The sequence below is a fragment of the Odocoileus virginianus genome, chromosome 20, assembly GCF_023699985.2.
Source record: "Odocoileus virginianus isolate 20LAN1187 ecotype Illinois chromosome 20, Ovbor_1.2, whole genome shotgun sequence".
NCBI classification, from domain to species: Eukaryota; Metazoa; Chordata; class Mammalia; order Artiodactyla; family Cervidae; genus Odocoileus; species Odocoileus virginianus.
In genome coordinates this window covers 1,585,702-1,603,578 of record NC_069693.1, presented here as the reverse complement: position 1 = coordinate 1,603,578, position 17,877 = coordinate 1,585,702, and the positions used below count along the sequence as shown (strand labels likewise).

At 39.7% G+C, this 17,877-nt stretch overlaps 1 pseudogene; it reads left to right on the top strand.

Moving 5' to 3' along the window:
• The first annotated feature begins 4,170 nt into the window (after window positions 1-4,170).
• Window positions 4,171-17,871, top strand: LOC110137813 (ferritin heavy chain pseudogene; annotated as a pseudogene).
• Window positions 17,872-17,877: the final 6 nt, after the last annotated feature.

The window sequence follows — 17,877 nt, the reverse complement described above, 5'->3', positions numbered from 1 at the left end:
CTGTGGAGGTTCTTTTTATTGGAGTGGTCTGGAAACTCTTAGGCTCTGCCAAACTGAGGAGGTAAACAGTGTTTGTAGGGGCTTTCAACTTTGGGTGCCTCAAGTGGAACAGCAGGTTGGCAGAGAACACTTCACATTGCTGACAAAAGCTTAATAGGTGAGATTTTAGGGCTTTGTGAGCCTGATTTTATCTGGATTTCAGAGTTATTGGAAGGTCCAGACATCACCTTGAGGAGGGTGCTGTTGTTGGAACAACCTACAATGTATCTGGGAGCAGCATGGCTTGAGTGCTTTGCTTTCACCATCTCACCTAATGGCTCCACACTCTGCCTACACCCAACGCTCCTGGAGAATCAAGGGTTCTGACCCCTCTCCCCTGGTTGCCAAGATTACTTCTCACACCCACTACTCTCCCTCAGGCCCCAGTAACCTACCAGGCATCTACCTGGTTCTGCAGGCCCCTATGCCCAAGTCTCCAGTGCCTCAAATCCTGGCCTTGCTACAAAAGCACTCTGTCATCCTGCATCATAGAGGAAGCACTGAAATAAGTGTAGCTATATTAAGTCTAGCATGAGAGAAGGTAGTCCAATTGAACCTAGAATTTGTGGACATCCTCGGGTGGTGATATATGGGGCTGTTTGTGAGAGACTGAGGTGTGTAGTACCAATGTATACCTAATTCAGGGTGAATTCTAGGGAAGGCATTTTTTTCTGGGCATTTTGAATGATTCCCTAGAAACAGGAGGCCCATACTTGGGCAAATGCTTAAGTTTTCTTGTCAGAAAAAAAGCTCTGATGTGACAGTTTGTGAGTTTTTCATTCTCTGACACCCCCCCCCACCACCCCCCCCACCCCCCCCCCCCCCCCCCCCCCCGCAATGACCCTTGTTTGTTTCCTGTTTTCTGGTCAGTTTTTTTTTTTTGTCTTTGTTTCCAGCTGTTCAGTGAGTCTTAGGAAAATCAGAAGTACCCCCTGGGATACTTGGTTTTCCAGAAGGGAAACAGGAGTAGAGCTCTGATTTTGTCTATTTAGAGACACAGCTCAGAGTACATGAGAGCAATGTGAGTAGAATTCAGGTGGCATAATAAGGGAGAGGAGGGAGCTAGAGATGAGGGGTACAGAGAAAGGGGAGGGGCAAAGAACAGAAGAAAGACCATGGTGATTCCCAGGTGGTCAGTGGTTAAGATTCCAGGCTTTCATTGCAGTCCCTGGTGGGGGAACTGACATCCCGCATGCTGCAGGGCACAGCCATAGAAGAAAAATGCTGTGTAATATGAAAAGCAGATGAGATAATACAAAAGGGGGGAAAAAATTAGTGGATTTTAAAGATACAGAAATTATGCAAAATAAATCACGTAGTGAAAAAATAACAGCAATGGTGACCTATAGGAAAATACCACGTGATCTAATATACACGTGTTTGGAAGGCCAGAAGCAAGAGCATAACAAGAAAGAAAAAAGGAAGGAAGAGCTGAGACATTTCCTTATTTTGTTTAAAAACCAGATAGCAACCACCAGAAGATAGGAAGTTCAAGGAATCTTCTCTAGAGCAGAAGAAACATGGCCTTACTAACATTTTGATTTCAGACCTCTAGCTTCCACAACTGTGAGAGTATAAAATGGTGTTTAAACCACTCAGTCTGTGGGAACTAATCTAGCAACCACCTTTTGCCTTATTAACATTTAGAGAACTTTAAGGGCCACAAAGAATTTTCACAAAAATAAACAATATTCTAGGACATAAAAAATGTCAATAAATATAAAATTAAAATCATGAAGATATATATTCTAAGCACAGGAGAATTAAACTAGAATTTATTAACACTGCTAGAAAAAAATCCCTAGTTTAACATATTTGGAAGTTAAAACATAATTTTCTTTTTTGGCTATGCCACGTACCATGCAGGATTTTAGTTCCCTGACCAGGGATTGAACCTATGCCCTCTTGCATTGGGAATGCAGGATCTTAACTACTGGACCATCAGGGAAGACCCTGAGAAATTAGATAATATTTTGAATCAAATGTAATGAAACCTAACATATCAAGATTTGTTATTGCTGAGATTAGAAGAAAAGGTATAGATATTAAGTATTTTGAAAGTAAGGGAAGAACTAAAACATTTAATATCCAAGTTAAGACACTATAGAAATAAACATAACCAAAGTAGGCAAAAGGAAAGAATAAAGAAGAGAAATTAATAAAATAATTAAAATAGAGAAAATCAGTGAACTCCAAAGCTGTCTTTTTTTTTTGTTTTTGTTTTTGTTTTCAAAGCTGTCTTTTGATTGGATCAAATAATTGATGTATCTCTAGGTAGATTGATCAGGAAAAAAAATTACCAATATAAGGAATGAAAGATGGGATAGCACTAGATATAGTAAAAAACATTCAAAGGATTATACATAAGATTCCCCATGCTGCATGATGTGGACAAAAAAGAATTAAATGTGATTTTTGGCTGCTCCGTGTGAAATCTTTAGTTCCTTGACCAGGGATTGAACCCGTGTCCCTTGCACTGGAAGTTCAGAGTCTTAACCAATGGACTACCAGGGAAGTCCAGGTTGTATGTGATATTTCAGTTTTTATTCATTTAAAATGAAACAAAACCTTGATTTATATAGCAGCTGCACCACTCCAGTTATCTCACAACACTGGGTTTCCTCTCAGGGTTGGCCCAGAAAAAAGTTGGGCAAAACAAACTATATTTGGGTTGAAAAAGAAATCACAAGAAAAATTGGATTGGGGGGGGGGGGGGGGGCTTGCCATGATCTTAATTCCCTGACCGGGGATGAACAGGGGCCTACCTGAGGCCAGTGTAGGTCACTCAGAAAAGTGAGCCCACAGGGTACAGGAAAGAAGGGCAGAGCCTGTGCTGCCCTTGACGCGTCCCATCCTGGCCCCTTGTGCCCTGGCCCCTGACCTCAAATCTGCTGTAGGCGATGCGTCCTTCACCCTGTGTTCTAGCAGGGAAGACAGTTCTCAGGCAGGACTCCAGGGAGTATACGATATTTTTAACAACTCTTTTCCAACAACTCTGCAAAAACTAGAAATGGACCAAAAAATTTTTTAAAATACTCCAACAACTCAGGTTCACTGAGGAAGAAATGAGTACTCTGAAGTGCCCTCTATTACAGACACTAAATTGGTAGTTTAAAATTTTCCCATTATGATTTTGTGCCAAGATGACTTCACTAGTGAATTCTTCTAGACACTTAAGGAAGAAGTAATTCCAATACTACTCAAATCATTTTTTTTTTAAAGGATGAAACTCTCCTCAACTAGTTTTAGGAGTTAACTTGATACCAAAATTAACTTGATACCAAAATCAGGCAGTACTATTAGAACTGAAGACCAGCACCCACATGAACATAGACACAGAATATCCTAGACACAACTTTAGGAAATTAAAACCCTGTCATAATTTGTAATAGAGGTGAAGAGCCCCTTTTGGGGGGGCTGTGGGGGACGTCGCGCTATGCGACATGTTGGATCTTCGCCAACCAGGGATCAACCGGGCCCCCTGCGTTGGGAGAGTGGAGTCTCATTTAACCTTAACCACTGTACCGCCAGAGAAGTCCCCTCAATACATAATATAATCTTACAAGTGAAGATGTGAGATGCTGCTGCTATGTCGTTCCAGTCGTGTCCGACTCTGTGAGACCCCGTAGACGGCAGCCCACCAGGCTCCCCCGTCCCTGGGATTCTCCAGGCAAGAACACTGGAGTGGGTTGCCATTTCCTTCTCCAATGCATGAATAAGTGAAAAGTGGAACTGAAGCCGCTCAGTCCCTTCCGACTCTTCGCGACCCCATGGACTGCAGTCTACCAGGCTCCTCCGTCCATGGGATTTTCCAGGCAAGGAGTACTGGAGTGGGGTGCCACTGCCTTCTGGAGTGGGATGTAAGATGGGAATGTAGTTAATGTAAAGCCCAGCGACACAGCGAGAATCCATTCAAGCGGGAAACTTAGTTTCCAGGCTGAAACTGATTCCCGGAGCCGCAGGCCCGACCCCACCCCATCTCGAGCCGGGATTCGCTACGTTCCGTGGTGGGAGGGCTCACATCCTCCGCGAGACCTTGTCATCTCGCGAGACAAGCTGTCACAGCGCGCAGAGACTGTGGTTGTATTTTCCCGTGCTTAACACTTTGCATTCCTGGGGATTTAACGCTAAATGCGTTGTAAGTACGTGTACAAGGACTTTTGCACAAGAAAGTTCACCGGAAAGCCTTTGTATCCGTGAATTCTGGATGTAGTCACGGATATGCGGACATGGGTAGGGGCCTGACGCTTCTTTTGCATCTTTAGGATTTTTACAGGATATGATGTTCAGCAGGATCTGACAGGCATTTGATGCGTTAGGGAGATCTCTCAAGAATTTACTTCTCCTGCTAACTCCAAGCATATTGGCAATGCAGGGGTCGGAGGGGAGAGAGCTGTATTAAGCCCTAGTCCTGCTTGCAACAGTTAGAACTGGACATGGAACAACAGGCTGGTTCCAAATAGAAAAAGGAGTATGTCGAGGCTGTATATTGTCACCCTGCTTCTTTAACTTATATTCAGAGTACATCATGAGAAATGCTGGGCTGGATGAAGCACAAGCTGGAATCAAGAATGCTGGAAGAAATATCAATAACCTCAGATATGCAGATGACACCACCCTTATGGCAGAAAGTGAAGAAGAGCCTCTTGATGAAAGTGAAAGAGAGTGAAAAAGTTGGCTTAAAACTCAATATTCAGAAAACTAAGATCATGGCATCTGGTCCCATCACTTCATGGCAAATAGATGGGGAAGCAATGGAAACAGTGAGAGACTTTATTTGGGGGGGGGGGGCGCTCCAAAATCACTGCATATGGTGACTGCAGCCATGAAATTAAAAGACGCTTACTCCTTGGAAGGAAAGTTATGACCAACCTAGACAGCATATTAAAAAGGAGAGACATTACTTTGTCAACAAAGTTCCATCTAGTCAAGGTTATGGTTTTTCCAATAGTCATGTATGGATGTGAGAGTTGGGCTATAAAGAAAGCTGAGCGCTGAAGAATTGATGCTTTTAAACTGTGGTGTTGGAGAAGACTCTTGAGAGTCCCTTGGACTGCATGGAGATCCAACCAGTCCATCCTAAAGGAAATCAGTCCTGGGTGTTCATTGGAAGGACTGATGTTGAAGCTGAGACTCCAATATTTTGGCCACCTGATGAGAAGAGCTGACTCATTTGAAAAGACCCTGATGCTGGGAAAGATTGAAGGCAGGAGGAGAAAGGGATGACAGAGGATGAGATGGTTAGATGGCATCACTGACTCAATGGACATGAGTTTGGGTAAACTCCGGGAGGTGGTGATGGACAGGGAGGCCTGGCGTGCTGCAGTTCATGGGGTCGCAAAGAGTTGGACACGACTGAGTGACTGAACTGCACTGAAATAAGTAATGCACCATTCACACAATAGAATACTGACATCTGTAAAACTGAATGAGGAACCTCTCTATACACATGTATGAAATTACTTCCAGAATATAGTTTTTAAGTAAAAGAACAGATGGGGAAGAGAAGGCATAGTATGCTACAATTTTCTTAGGCTTCCGAATGAATACACATGTATGTGTATTAAACTGCTTTAATAATCCACGTCAGAACAAACCCCAAACCCATATTAAGATAAATGACATAGCAATGCATAGGAAGTAGAAGCTGGAGGGGCAGAAATGAAAGCTAGATATACATGAATTGATCTTGTGTTACAGTTTTAAAAACTAAAAATTTATTTCACTTAAAATGGAATTAAAACATTACTAAAATTCAAAGGCAAATCTATAATTAAACATATATGCCAATTAAAAAAAATAATTAAAAAAATTAAAAAAAAAATATGCCTCAGTGTATTATGTAATAGGTATGTGTCCTATCCTTACAACAAGGTAAGACTTTAACTTAAAAAATGTTTGGGGGGGACTTCTCTCGTAGCCCACTGGCTAAGACTCCATGCCCACAGTGCAGGAGGCCCAGGTTCGATCCCTGGTCATGGAACTAGATCCCACATACTGCAACTAAGAGTTCACAGTCTGCAATTAAAGATCTTGTGGCTGCAACCAAGACCTGGTTCAGTCAAATAAATAAATACTTTTAAAAATGTTTGGGGGCCTTCGAACTGAAGGCTGTTGCACTTTCTATGACTCAATTCTTCCTTGAAGCAGCTTCGTTTAGCCCACATCTGTGTCATGTCCAATATGAGAAAGCCGAGGGAGTCTTGGAAAGGCTTCCCTCATACTCTGACGTGGGCTGGAGGGTTGGGGCTGGGTTGGGGTGGGGGTCCAGCAGGGACACCCTGAGTATGCTAAAAAGTCACTGCAAATATAGCAATAAAAACATGTCATTTTAAAAAAAATGGGGAGAATTCCCTGGTTGTCCAGTAGTTAGGACTCAATGCTTTCACTTCTGGGACCCCAATTCAATCCCCAGTCAGAAATCTAAGAACCTGCAAGCTGCTTGGTACAGCAAAAAGAAAAAGAAGTTTGGTCTCTATATTTCACACCACAGAGTATTAACCACTATAGGATCACAGCTGGACTATATATTTCTTTTTTTTTTTTTGTACTATATATTACAACTGAACTATAATATCAAAGCAAAAATACCTTCCAAGATGTTAAAATTTCCTATGACCATATTAATAAAAACAGGGATATAAATATTTTGAAATCAGTATTTTAAGGTTGTTGGAAAATGAGGCTTCCTGTAAAACTAAGAAAAAACAAAACTGCAAAGAGTTTAAGAGAAAATTTTATACTTTTACATTTGTTTGAAAGGATTATCATTAACTTGATCTGTATTTTATCTGAAGCATATATTGTATACCTCTCCATTGAACATATTTACATGCTTTGACTAACTCCCATTCCCATTACTACAACTGAATTCACAAAAATAGTTCCTCACTGAAAGAAAATGTGTATCTTAAAAAAAAATAAAATAAAAGCTGCCTGGAACATTTTCTCAGACCATCAAGCAAGGAAATTTTCCCAAATACCTGAGATTACTTTACGTTAATAAGTGGTTAAATTTTCAGGAAGTTAAGGAATAGAGTATTTATTCTATAAATTGATAAAGGGATATTGAAACAAAAGTAAGAACTAATTTTATATATTGACTTCAGGACAAAATGAACACAGTAGAGGTACACTTGAGACTAAAAAAGGAATTAAAATATTGCAAACCATTTCATTTATGTAAAGAAAGATAGTGATAAGTCGTGTCCAACTCTTGCAACCCCACTGAACTGTAACCTGCCAGGCTCCTCTGTCCATGGAATTCTCCAGGCAAGTATACTGGAGTGGGTTGCCATTTCCTTCTCCAGGGGAACTTCCTAACCCAGGATTTGAACCATTTGAACCCAGGTCTCCCACATTGCAGGCAGATGCTTTACTGACTAAGCTACGGGAAGCTTCATTTATGTAAATACATGGTTTGAAAGTGAAGTCACTCAGTCGTGTCCGACTCTTGGCGACCCCATGGACTGTAGCCTATCAGGCTCCTCCATACATGGGATTTTCCAGGCAAGAGTACTGGAGTGGGTTGCCATTTCCTTCTCCAGGGGATCTTCCCAACCCAGGGCTCGAACCTGGGTCTCCCGCATTGCAGGCAGATGCTTTACCCTCTAAGCCACCAGGGAAAATATATGGTTTAATATCATTCAGATGAAAATCCTTCTAAATTTTCTCTGCAACTTAAAAATACTTTAAAAAATTAATAAGATTTGAAACGTGCAATTAAAAGAAATTTTCCCTAACAAAGGCTAAGACTTCTCTGGTAGTCCAGTGTTTAAGACTTTACCTTCCAATGCAGAGGGTAGGAGTTTCATCTATGGTCAGGGAGCTAAGATCACACACGTGCCTGCTAAGTTGCTTCAGTCCTGTCTGACTCTTTGCGACCCTATGAACTGTAGCATCTTTAATTATTTGGGAAATGAAGTATTTCACTTTGTCACACAGTATTAGAGTAATAGTGGTTGAAATTAGAGGTAAATTTTTATCTCACACCTTAGAGAGCTTTCAAAACAGGACCTAAAGAAATAATAATAATAAATTAAAGGACCTAAAATGATGAATAACAAATCTCATAGATAAAATACAGGCTATATTTTTACAATCTTTGATAGAGTACATCAATACTGTATATGCTACCGACAAAAGATTATTTCATAAAAATGAAATAAGGCAGAAGGAACAGGCCACACGTTAAAAATTAGTTTAAGTAAAATATTTATTAAAATATTCATTAGAATAGAATATAGTAGGACATAAAGTATCAATAATCACCTCAGTGTTGACACTATACAGTTAGAAATGCTGCTAATATGTATGATGGGGCAGTCATTAGAAAAGTAAAACTTTTAACATAGGACTCACAAATCATCAGAAAACCAAATGAATTTGAGGTGACATTCTATTATTTTCAACTATAACATACATTATTTTGGATCAAATTCCCATGAAAGAAGTTTTACCTATCTTTCACTTGCTATCACAAACCATAATAAATTAAGCGTGATTTATAACTAACAATTCTTTAAATGGATATAATTGACATGTGGCATCATACTAGTTTCATGTGTACAGCATGATTCATTTACATATATAGGGAAATTATCACCACAGTAAGTCTAGTTAACATCCATCAACATTCATAATCACAATTTTCTTGTGATAAGAACTATTAGGATCTACTCTTAGCAACTTTCAAATACAGTATTAAACGCTTTGAGAAGGAAATGGCAGCCCACTACAGTATTCTTGCTGGGAGAATGCCATGGACAGTGGAGCCTGGCAGACTACAGTCCATGGGGTCGCAGAGAGTTGGACACAACTTAGCGACTGAACAACAACTATAGTCACCATGCTGTATATTACATCCCCAGGACTTATTAATTTTACAACTGGTAATTCTTTATACTAGCCTAAACTCTGAAAGATGTTGAAAACCTGAATACTCTGAGATTTATATATCTATATGTGTATGGTCTCCTCACCCACTTTTACCTCTTTTACAAAACTCCTCCAATTTGGGGTGTATTTCATATAAGATTTATAGAAATAAGCCTTTATAGTATAACTTTTTCCCCCCCTAATATTTCAGTTAGTCAAATCTTGCTGAGGGGGAGATCACTTCAGAGAGGGCTCAAATTGGGAGGGGAGAGTTGGATAAGGGTGGTAATATAGTTTGTTTTCTCATCAAACAAACTTCCAACATACATGAATATAAAAATACTTCTGTTTAAAACTCAGAAGACATAAATATTTTAGCCCGAATAGGCACTGTTAGATTCCCTGAGATATTTTCCTTCTAAGAATGTGAAAGTTATCTGAAGAGAAGTGTTACTTACTTGATGGGTATTTGCTGTCAGGACTCTGCATTACAGGGGTAGCATCCATGCAGAAGTGGAAAGTGGATATTTGAACCCAAGGAAAAGGATTTTGATTTCATGATGTCATCCCTCTGCTAGGGAGTGATTATCATTTCACCTATAATTGCAGTGGTGGTATGTACAAGGGGAGTGGAGACTGCTTTTGAAAGACATTTGTGACTTGTGTGTATTACTGGAAACTATTAATTTCCAACTAAAAATTTCCAATGAGACTTACCAAAGTAGCTGGGGAACACCTTAACTAGGAAAAATGAAAATGGAAAACTCAATCTCAAGGGCAGCTAAGCAGAGGACATTGAGATCCAAGTAAGGTAATGGAGGTAAACACAAGACTGTCGAATGGATGTTGAACCATCAGGAGAGTTTTGACACAAAAATACAGTTTGGTTTTTTTCCCAAAGTGCAGGGAGTTTTCTGAAGTTGAAAGCAGAAATAGTGTTAGTAGAGCAAAGGGAGTTCCCAGATTGGTATAAGTCAATGGGAATACTGTGTTTCAGCAAGTATCTATTGTATATCTTCTGTGTATCAGGGACTTTTTTTTTCCCATATATCAGTACCCCTCATGGAACTTAAATTGTAGTTGCTGGAAACATATAATAAACAGAGCACCTCAGTTACTAGGTTGCATTGTATTTCAGAAGGCAATGGAAGACCCTATAGAAAAAGAAACAAGAGTAGTGACAGTGGATTAGGATGGGTTGAAATCATAAATAGAGTGTCCCCAGTAGGACTCATAGTGAAGATGACATTTGTGGAAGTAGTTGAAGTTTTGAGGAATTGTTACATATTTTTTGTCTTGCCTTATTGTATGAGGCAAGACCTCCAGTAGCACCTCCAGTAACATATGGTATCAGTGCAGAGAGTGGCCATCTTCTTTTGATTCCTGATCTTAAGGGAATATTTTTATAATCAAGTTTGAGATATATTTTCTATAGAATTAGTTCATATTCTTTATGAGTGAAGACTCTTTTATCTTGGTTTTATAAATATTTTCTCTCCATGTGTACACATTTTCTTTTTAATGTTTTGAGAGTAAATTGGGAACATTAAACCTTTGGCCAATGAATACTTTGGTTATAGTTCCTAAATAAATGAACAGTAACTCACATATTCTGAGTACAATGAACAAAATCGTGAAATTTTATGTTGAAGCAAGTGCATTATATGTTTCACAAACTATGTTCAAGTGTTTTCACTTTATCAGTCATAAGGGAAATGAAAATTAAAACCGACAGTCTTCGCGGAGAGTCGCCGCGGTTTCCTGCTTCAACAGTGCTTGAACGGAACCCGGCTGCTCGTCCCCCCCGCCCACCCCGGCCGGCCACTCAGAGCCAGCCCTCGTCACCACTTGACAGCACCCTCCCACCGGCCCAAGGTCCCCGCCGCTGCTCCAGCGCAGCGCAGCCGTCGCCGCCACCGCCACCGCCCCTTCTCATCCGCCCGCCAGGACGACCGCATCCCCCTGGCAGGTGCGCCAGAACTACCAGCAGGACTCGGAGGCCGCCATCGACCGCCAGATCAACCTGGAGCTCTACGCCTCCTATGTGTACCTGTCCATGTCCTACTATTTTGACCGCGATGATGTGGCTTTGAAGAACTTTGCCGAGTACTTTCTTCACCCATCTCATGAGGAGAGGAAACATGCTGAGAGACTAATGAAGCTGCAGAACCAGCGAGGCGGCCGAATCTTGCTTCAGGATATCAGGAAACCAGACCGTGATGACTGGGAGAATGGGCTGAATGCAATGGAATGTTCACTACTGGAACTGCACAAACTTGCCACTGAAAAACACGACCCCCATCTGTGTGATTCCATTGAGACTCATTACCTGAATGAGCAGGTGGAAGCCATCAAAGAACTGGGTGACCACTAACCAACCCGCGCAAGATGGGGGCCCCTGGATCTGGCATGGCAGAGGGCCTCTTCGACAAGCGCACCCTGGGACACAGTGAGCGCTGAGCCTCAGGCTGGCTTCCCACTGCCACAGGGGTGACTCCTGGTCACCAACGCAGTGCATGCATATTTGGGTTACCTTCACCTTTTCTATAAGTTGTAGCAAAACATCTACTTAAGTTCTTTCTTTAGTACCGTTCCTTCAAATAAAGTAATTTGGTACCAAAAAAAAAAAAAAAAAAGAAAATTAAAACCTCAATTACAGATCATTCCAAATGCAGAGGAAAGCATAAAACAATAAACACTGATGACACCAAACATTGGCAAGAATATAACAGTCACTGATTTGGGAATGTGAAATGGCAAGGACACTTTGGGAAAAGATTTTCACTAACAATAATGAACAATATGTGAACAACAGTATGTGAACCATGAACTTCCAGATGTTCAAGCTGGATTTAGAAAAGGCAGAGGAACCAGAGATCAAAATGCCAACATCCATTGGATCATCGAAAAAGCAAAAGAGTTCCATAAGAACATCTACTTCTGCTTTATTGACTATGCCAAAGCCTTTGAGTGTGTGGATCAAAACAAACTGTGGAAAATTCTGAAAGAGATGAGAATACCAGACCACCTGACCTGCCTCCTGAGAAATCTGTATGCAGGTCAGGAAGCAACAGTTAGAACTGGACATGGAACAACAGACTGGTTCTGATGGGGTCCTTTAATGGACCGGAACCTGGTGGTATGGAGTCAACAATAAGAAAGTAAAAGAGAGAAAGAGGCTGATATTCCCTGGTTTACGCAGAAGACCAATAAAGCCCTTGACACAGGACTTGCATCGCTCACGAAGGCACCAGGCGCCCCCTCGAGGGGATGAAGGCACAAAGTGCCCACTTGAGAGGGTCTTAGAAGCCCGGCAGAAAAGTGAGCACGACGGGTCTCCATGCTCCAGAAAGTCAGCCAGAAAAAGATAGAGAGAGAGAGAGGAGAGAAAGAGAAACAAAAAAGACACAGGGACCTAAGCTCTGATGGAGCAAAGGTGCTTTAATGATTTTTATGTGAGTAGGCTGTGGTACAAGAAGTTTCTTACGACAATGATAAAGATCAGAAAACCAAACGCACAGTAACCGTTACCAAGGGAACAAAGGATAATAATGGTCACAAGGTCAGGAGACAATCCACATCTCAAGAAAGGGGGCGAGACGAAGCAGTTTTGTCGTAAAAAGAATGTTTTACTAAAGGAGACCCAAGCCTGTCTCACACAATGGCCTCAGTCCTGAGAGCTGCGTGCAGTTCTACTCGCTTCTGGCAGAAGCTGATAAGGAACAGAGGATTTATGAGAAACAGCACGTAGGAATCCTCCCGTCAAACATTCCCTGATATGGTTCCAAATTAGGAAAGGATTGCATCAAGGCTGTATATTGTCACCCTGCTTATTTAACTTATATGCAGAGTATGTCATGCGAAATGCTGGATTGGATGAAGCACAATCTGGAATCAAGATTGCTGGGAGAAATATCAATAACCTCAGACATGCAGATGGCACTGCCCTTATGGCAGAAAGTGAAGAACTAAAGAGCCTCTTGATGAAAGTGAAAGAGGAGAGTGAAAAATTTGGCTTAAAGCTCAACATTCAGAAAACTAAGATCATGGCATCTGGTCCCATCACTTCATGGCAAATAGATGGGGAAGCAATGGAAACAGTGAGAGACTTTATTTTGGGGGGCTCCAAAATCACTGCAGATGGTGATTGCAGCCATGAAATTAAAAGATGTTTGCTCATTGGAAGAAAAGTTATGACCAACGTAGACAGCATATTAAAAAGCAGAGACATTACTTTGTCAACAAAAGTCCATCTAGTCAAAGCTACGGTTTTTCCAGTAGTCATGTATGGATGTGAGAGTTGGACTATAAAGAAAGCTGAGTGGCAAAGAATTGATGCTTTTGAACCGTGGTGTTGGAGAAGACTCTTGAGAGTCCCTTAGACTGCAAGGAGATCCAACCAGTCCCTCCTAAAGGAGACTAGTCCTGAGTGTTCATTGGAAGGACTGATGCTGAAGCTGAAACTCCAGTATTTTGGCCGCCTGATATGAAGAGCTGACTCATTGGAAAAGACCCTGATGCTGGGAAAGATTGAAGGCAGGAGGAGAAGGGGACGATGGGATGAGAAATTGGTTGGATGGCATCACCAACTCAATGGACATGAATTTGGGGAAACTCCGAGATTTGATGATGGACAGGGAGGCCTGGTGTGCTGCAGTCCATAAGGTTGCAAAGAGTTGGTAACGATTGAACTGAGTGACTGAACTGAACCGATTGGACAATAAGAAATTGTCCTAATGGAGGATTAAGAAAAAAAAATCAAATATTTAAGAATCCACAAATTCATGTGTATGTGACTAAATGAATGAAACTCTATATGAGTGATTAATAGAGGAAATGGGAGGTCAGTAGAATATCAGGTAAAATGTATGGACTGAGAGAGTTAGAAAATACTCAGTGGTTTTTAAAACTAGTGATAGAAAATTGTCAGTGATCAGGATATTTATATGTTTTCAAAATATCTCCTAATTAATTATTAAATATAATAGAAAAAGTACTATATTTAAAGTCTAGAAGCCTGACAAAATTTAAGTGGCAAAAATAATCAGTTTTGAAAAATACGAACACCTTTCTCCTATACAAAACTGTGAGAAAAACGTTTTCCCTAAAAATTAAAAAAAAAGACATTTTCCCTGCAAAAAATCTTAAAACTTATTCAGATAAGTTGAAAACATTAGAGAACTAGAGGGGAAAGTTTCAAACTAGTGGGCCTGTCATGTAAAAAATGACAAGTCTAAAGAACTCAGCTGAAGGCTGAGGAACTGTTTTGTGAAAGGACTTTTATAAAGTAACATGAAAACTAAATGTAATGCATTAATTTCATTTGGTCCTACAGAAAGAAAAATACAAAGAGGAATATTGGGACAAATGATAATGTAATATGTATGTTCTTTAAATAATAGTATTGTGTCAATATTGAAATTCCTGATTTTATTACAGAACTCTGATTATGTATAAGAAGTTTTCTATGCCTAAAGGAATTATGCACTGAAGTATTCATGGTATATAGGAAAAATTTAAATTATATGCTAGTTGTTCAGAAAAAATATATATGTATATATAAACATATACATACATGTATATGATATGTGTGTGGTGAAAGAAAAAAGTAAATGCAGCAAAAGATAATTATTAAATTTGGAAAATGTGTTTACACACATATATATATTTAAAATTCTTGTGGCTTTTCTGTAAGTTGGAAATTGTATCAAAATTTTTTAAATGGAAAAATTGTTTCATGTGTTTCACTACTTAGTAAGAAATGAGATCTTTTATATAATCAACCTAAGTGAATTAAATATTTATGCAATTTCAACCTTTCTTGACATTTTTAAAACCAACTAGAAATAGAAGGAAACTTCCTTAAACTTCTAATAAGTATTAACAACCAAACCCTACCACAGACATAAAAATAAAGATTCCTTATTAAAATATTTCGCCCAAGCTCAGGGATGAAAGGATTATCACTGTATCACACAGGGGGTTCTTCAGGGGTTCAGCAGTAGGTAAAGAATCTAGCTGCGATTCAGGAGACGCAGGTTCAATCACTCGGTTGGGAAGACCCCCTGGAGGAGGGCATGGCAACCCGCTCCAGCATTCTTGCCTGGAGAATCCCATGGACAGAGGAGTCTGGCTGCTACAGTCCATAGGGTTGCAAAGAGTTGCAAAGACTGAAGCGACTGAGTACATGCACATATGTATAGAGAGAAAACTGCAAAGGAAGAAATAAACCTGTTTTTTCTCATCTTGTTGTTCTGTCACTCAGTCCTGTCCAGCTCTTTGTGACCCCATGGACTGCAGCACACCAGGCTTCCCTGTCCTTCACCATCTCCCGGACTTTACTCAAACTCATGTCCATGGAGTTGGTGATGCCATCCATCCATCTCATCCTGTCGCCCCCTTCTTCTCCTGCCTTCAGTCTTTCCCAGTATCAGGGTCTTTTCCAGTGAGTCGGCTCTTCTCATCAGGTGGCCAAAGTATTGGAGCTTCAATTTCAGCATCAGTCCTTCCAATGAATATTTAGGGTTGATTTCCATTACTAAAGCATTTTCTAAAATAGCATAATCAGTTTGAGTCCTACTATGAATATCCTTTTCAGTTTTGTGACCCATGCCTACTTTTGTGTTTTACTACACTCCTGTCCTTTTCTCTTCTGCATACAACCCATCAGTATCTAATAATGTACAGTGTAATAACTTGAGCACCTCACTTATGGTCTGTTTCCCTCAACCAGGATAAAAATTTCAAGGTGGCAGAATCATTGTAATGGTTTGTGTACTGACCTAGCCTCTGCACCCCAAGAAAGGGCATGACCCACATAAGCTATAGAATGAATGTTTCATGAAGCACTCAGTGTCTCTGTAATATTCCTGTCTGTTTGAATCACAATGAAGGTCTTCCCTTCATTTTCAGTACCCCAGAGTCTCAGGCATAAAAACAACAATTATATTTTGAAGACAAGACTAACAAAGGAACTAAAAATTTCACACAGCCATGTGTACGACTTCTCCCACTTATGGGACCTCAGTGTCCTCCATTTAACTTCCACTGGGATTATTGTTCATTTTGAACAAGTGATTTCACTCCTCTGTTTCTGCCATTTCTGTTAGATACCTTTCTCACCTTAATAGCTTTGCTCATGTGCACAATTCACAGATGGTTTTCAGATACTCACCACTCCCTTTGCAGACCTTGTCACTGCCATTACAGGTGACATGCTAATTACTTCCCAACAAGGAGATGAGGTCATAGAAACACAAAGCCTTATTTCAGGGTTGAGATGCCCCTTTTCACACCTGCACAGCTGCTGCCCAGGCATCTACTGTGCTGATGGGAAACACCAGTCAGGTAAGTAGTGATGTGTTTCAGGTAAGTGTCAGATTTTGAGACAAACTTCATTAGAAAATTCAGTCATCCGAATGGAAAAAAATTCTGTTTTGGGGGATTGGAATATAAAACTATACACACACATGTAATACAGACACATTCAGGACAGATTTTTAATTTTTTTCTATTTCATATTGAAGTATAGTTGATTTATAGTGTGCTAGTTTCAGGTGTACAGCAAAGTGATTCAGTTATACATATACATATATTTTTCAGATTCTTTTCCCATTTAGTTTATTACAGAACACAGTAGAGTTCCCTGTGCTATACAGCAGGCAGGATAGGCTTTTTCCAGGATACCCTCAGCATAGTGCTACCCTCATTCACCTGTATTGAAACCACCTGCCATCTCTCTTTCTCCTTTGTCTCTGACTCAACATAGGAAGCCTCACAGTTTTCACTGTCATGGTTTCATGCTACAGGCAAATGGCCAAAAATAAGATAGAGAAGATGAGCTCCCAGCAGCTGAGCTGACATCTGGTGTCTGTGTTTTGTTTTGGGGCGGGGGGAGAGAGTATGTTGGGTTAAAAGCAATCTGTCTTAATATGCCTTTAAAGTTCTATTCTAAAAAATAATAATAAAGTTCTGTTCTTATTAGATTAAAGTTAATATTTATTTAGAGAAAAGTAAGGTTCATTTCATCTCCGATGTCAGGGAAATTATTTAAAGAAACGTGTGGCTAACTATTGTGTTTGACAAGAAGTTATAGGGACATGTTGGATGTTTTCTGCCCCACACCAGAAGCATTATATCTCTTCAAGATATTTTACTATTAGCAAGAAATGGCTTTAGATATCATAATCTTGGTATCTTAGGTGGTTGTTACCACAGATTTTTTTAAATTGAAGTATAGTTGATTTATAATGTTGTGCTAATCACTGCTGTACAGCAAATATATATATATATATTTTTTTTTCACTATGATTTATCGTGGGATACTGAATATAGTTCTCTGTGCTATACAGTAGGACCTTGTTTATCGATTCAAAAGCTTACATTTGCTAACCATAGATGTGTTCAGTGTCTAGAAAGACTCAGTGCGGCGGGGGGAGGGGGGAAGAAACATGTCTTAAAATTAGGTACTATTAATATATGCCTTATTTCTTTGAAAAATGTATAGGAATTTGAGTTTTCATTTAAAATATTTGTATATTCTTTTGCCTTATGATGAAAGTCTTATTTGCCAATTATATTAATACACTTTGCATACGTTTGTAATAATTAATGCCAAATAACTGGCAAAATGTGAGTATGGACAAATGTTTAATATATCTTATTTTCATTTTTTTTCATTATTTTCACTTTTATTTTCATATATGCCTCTGTGTAACTTGCAATTTTTTTTTTTTTTTACAAGTATACATAGAACATTGTGCTGATGGGCAACCAGGGAGATTTTTTTCATTTGAATCTTGATATCTAATTTTGATTAATATTTTTCAACAATTATGTGACATATTTATATGTGTAAAACTCCTTCACGAAGCCTAGTTTATCCTTGTATCCTGTGAAATCTTTGCCTCGATTTATATTCCCCTACTTTCTTAAAAAGAAAAAACTGGAAACATATACATG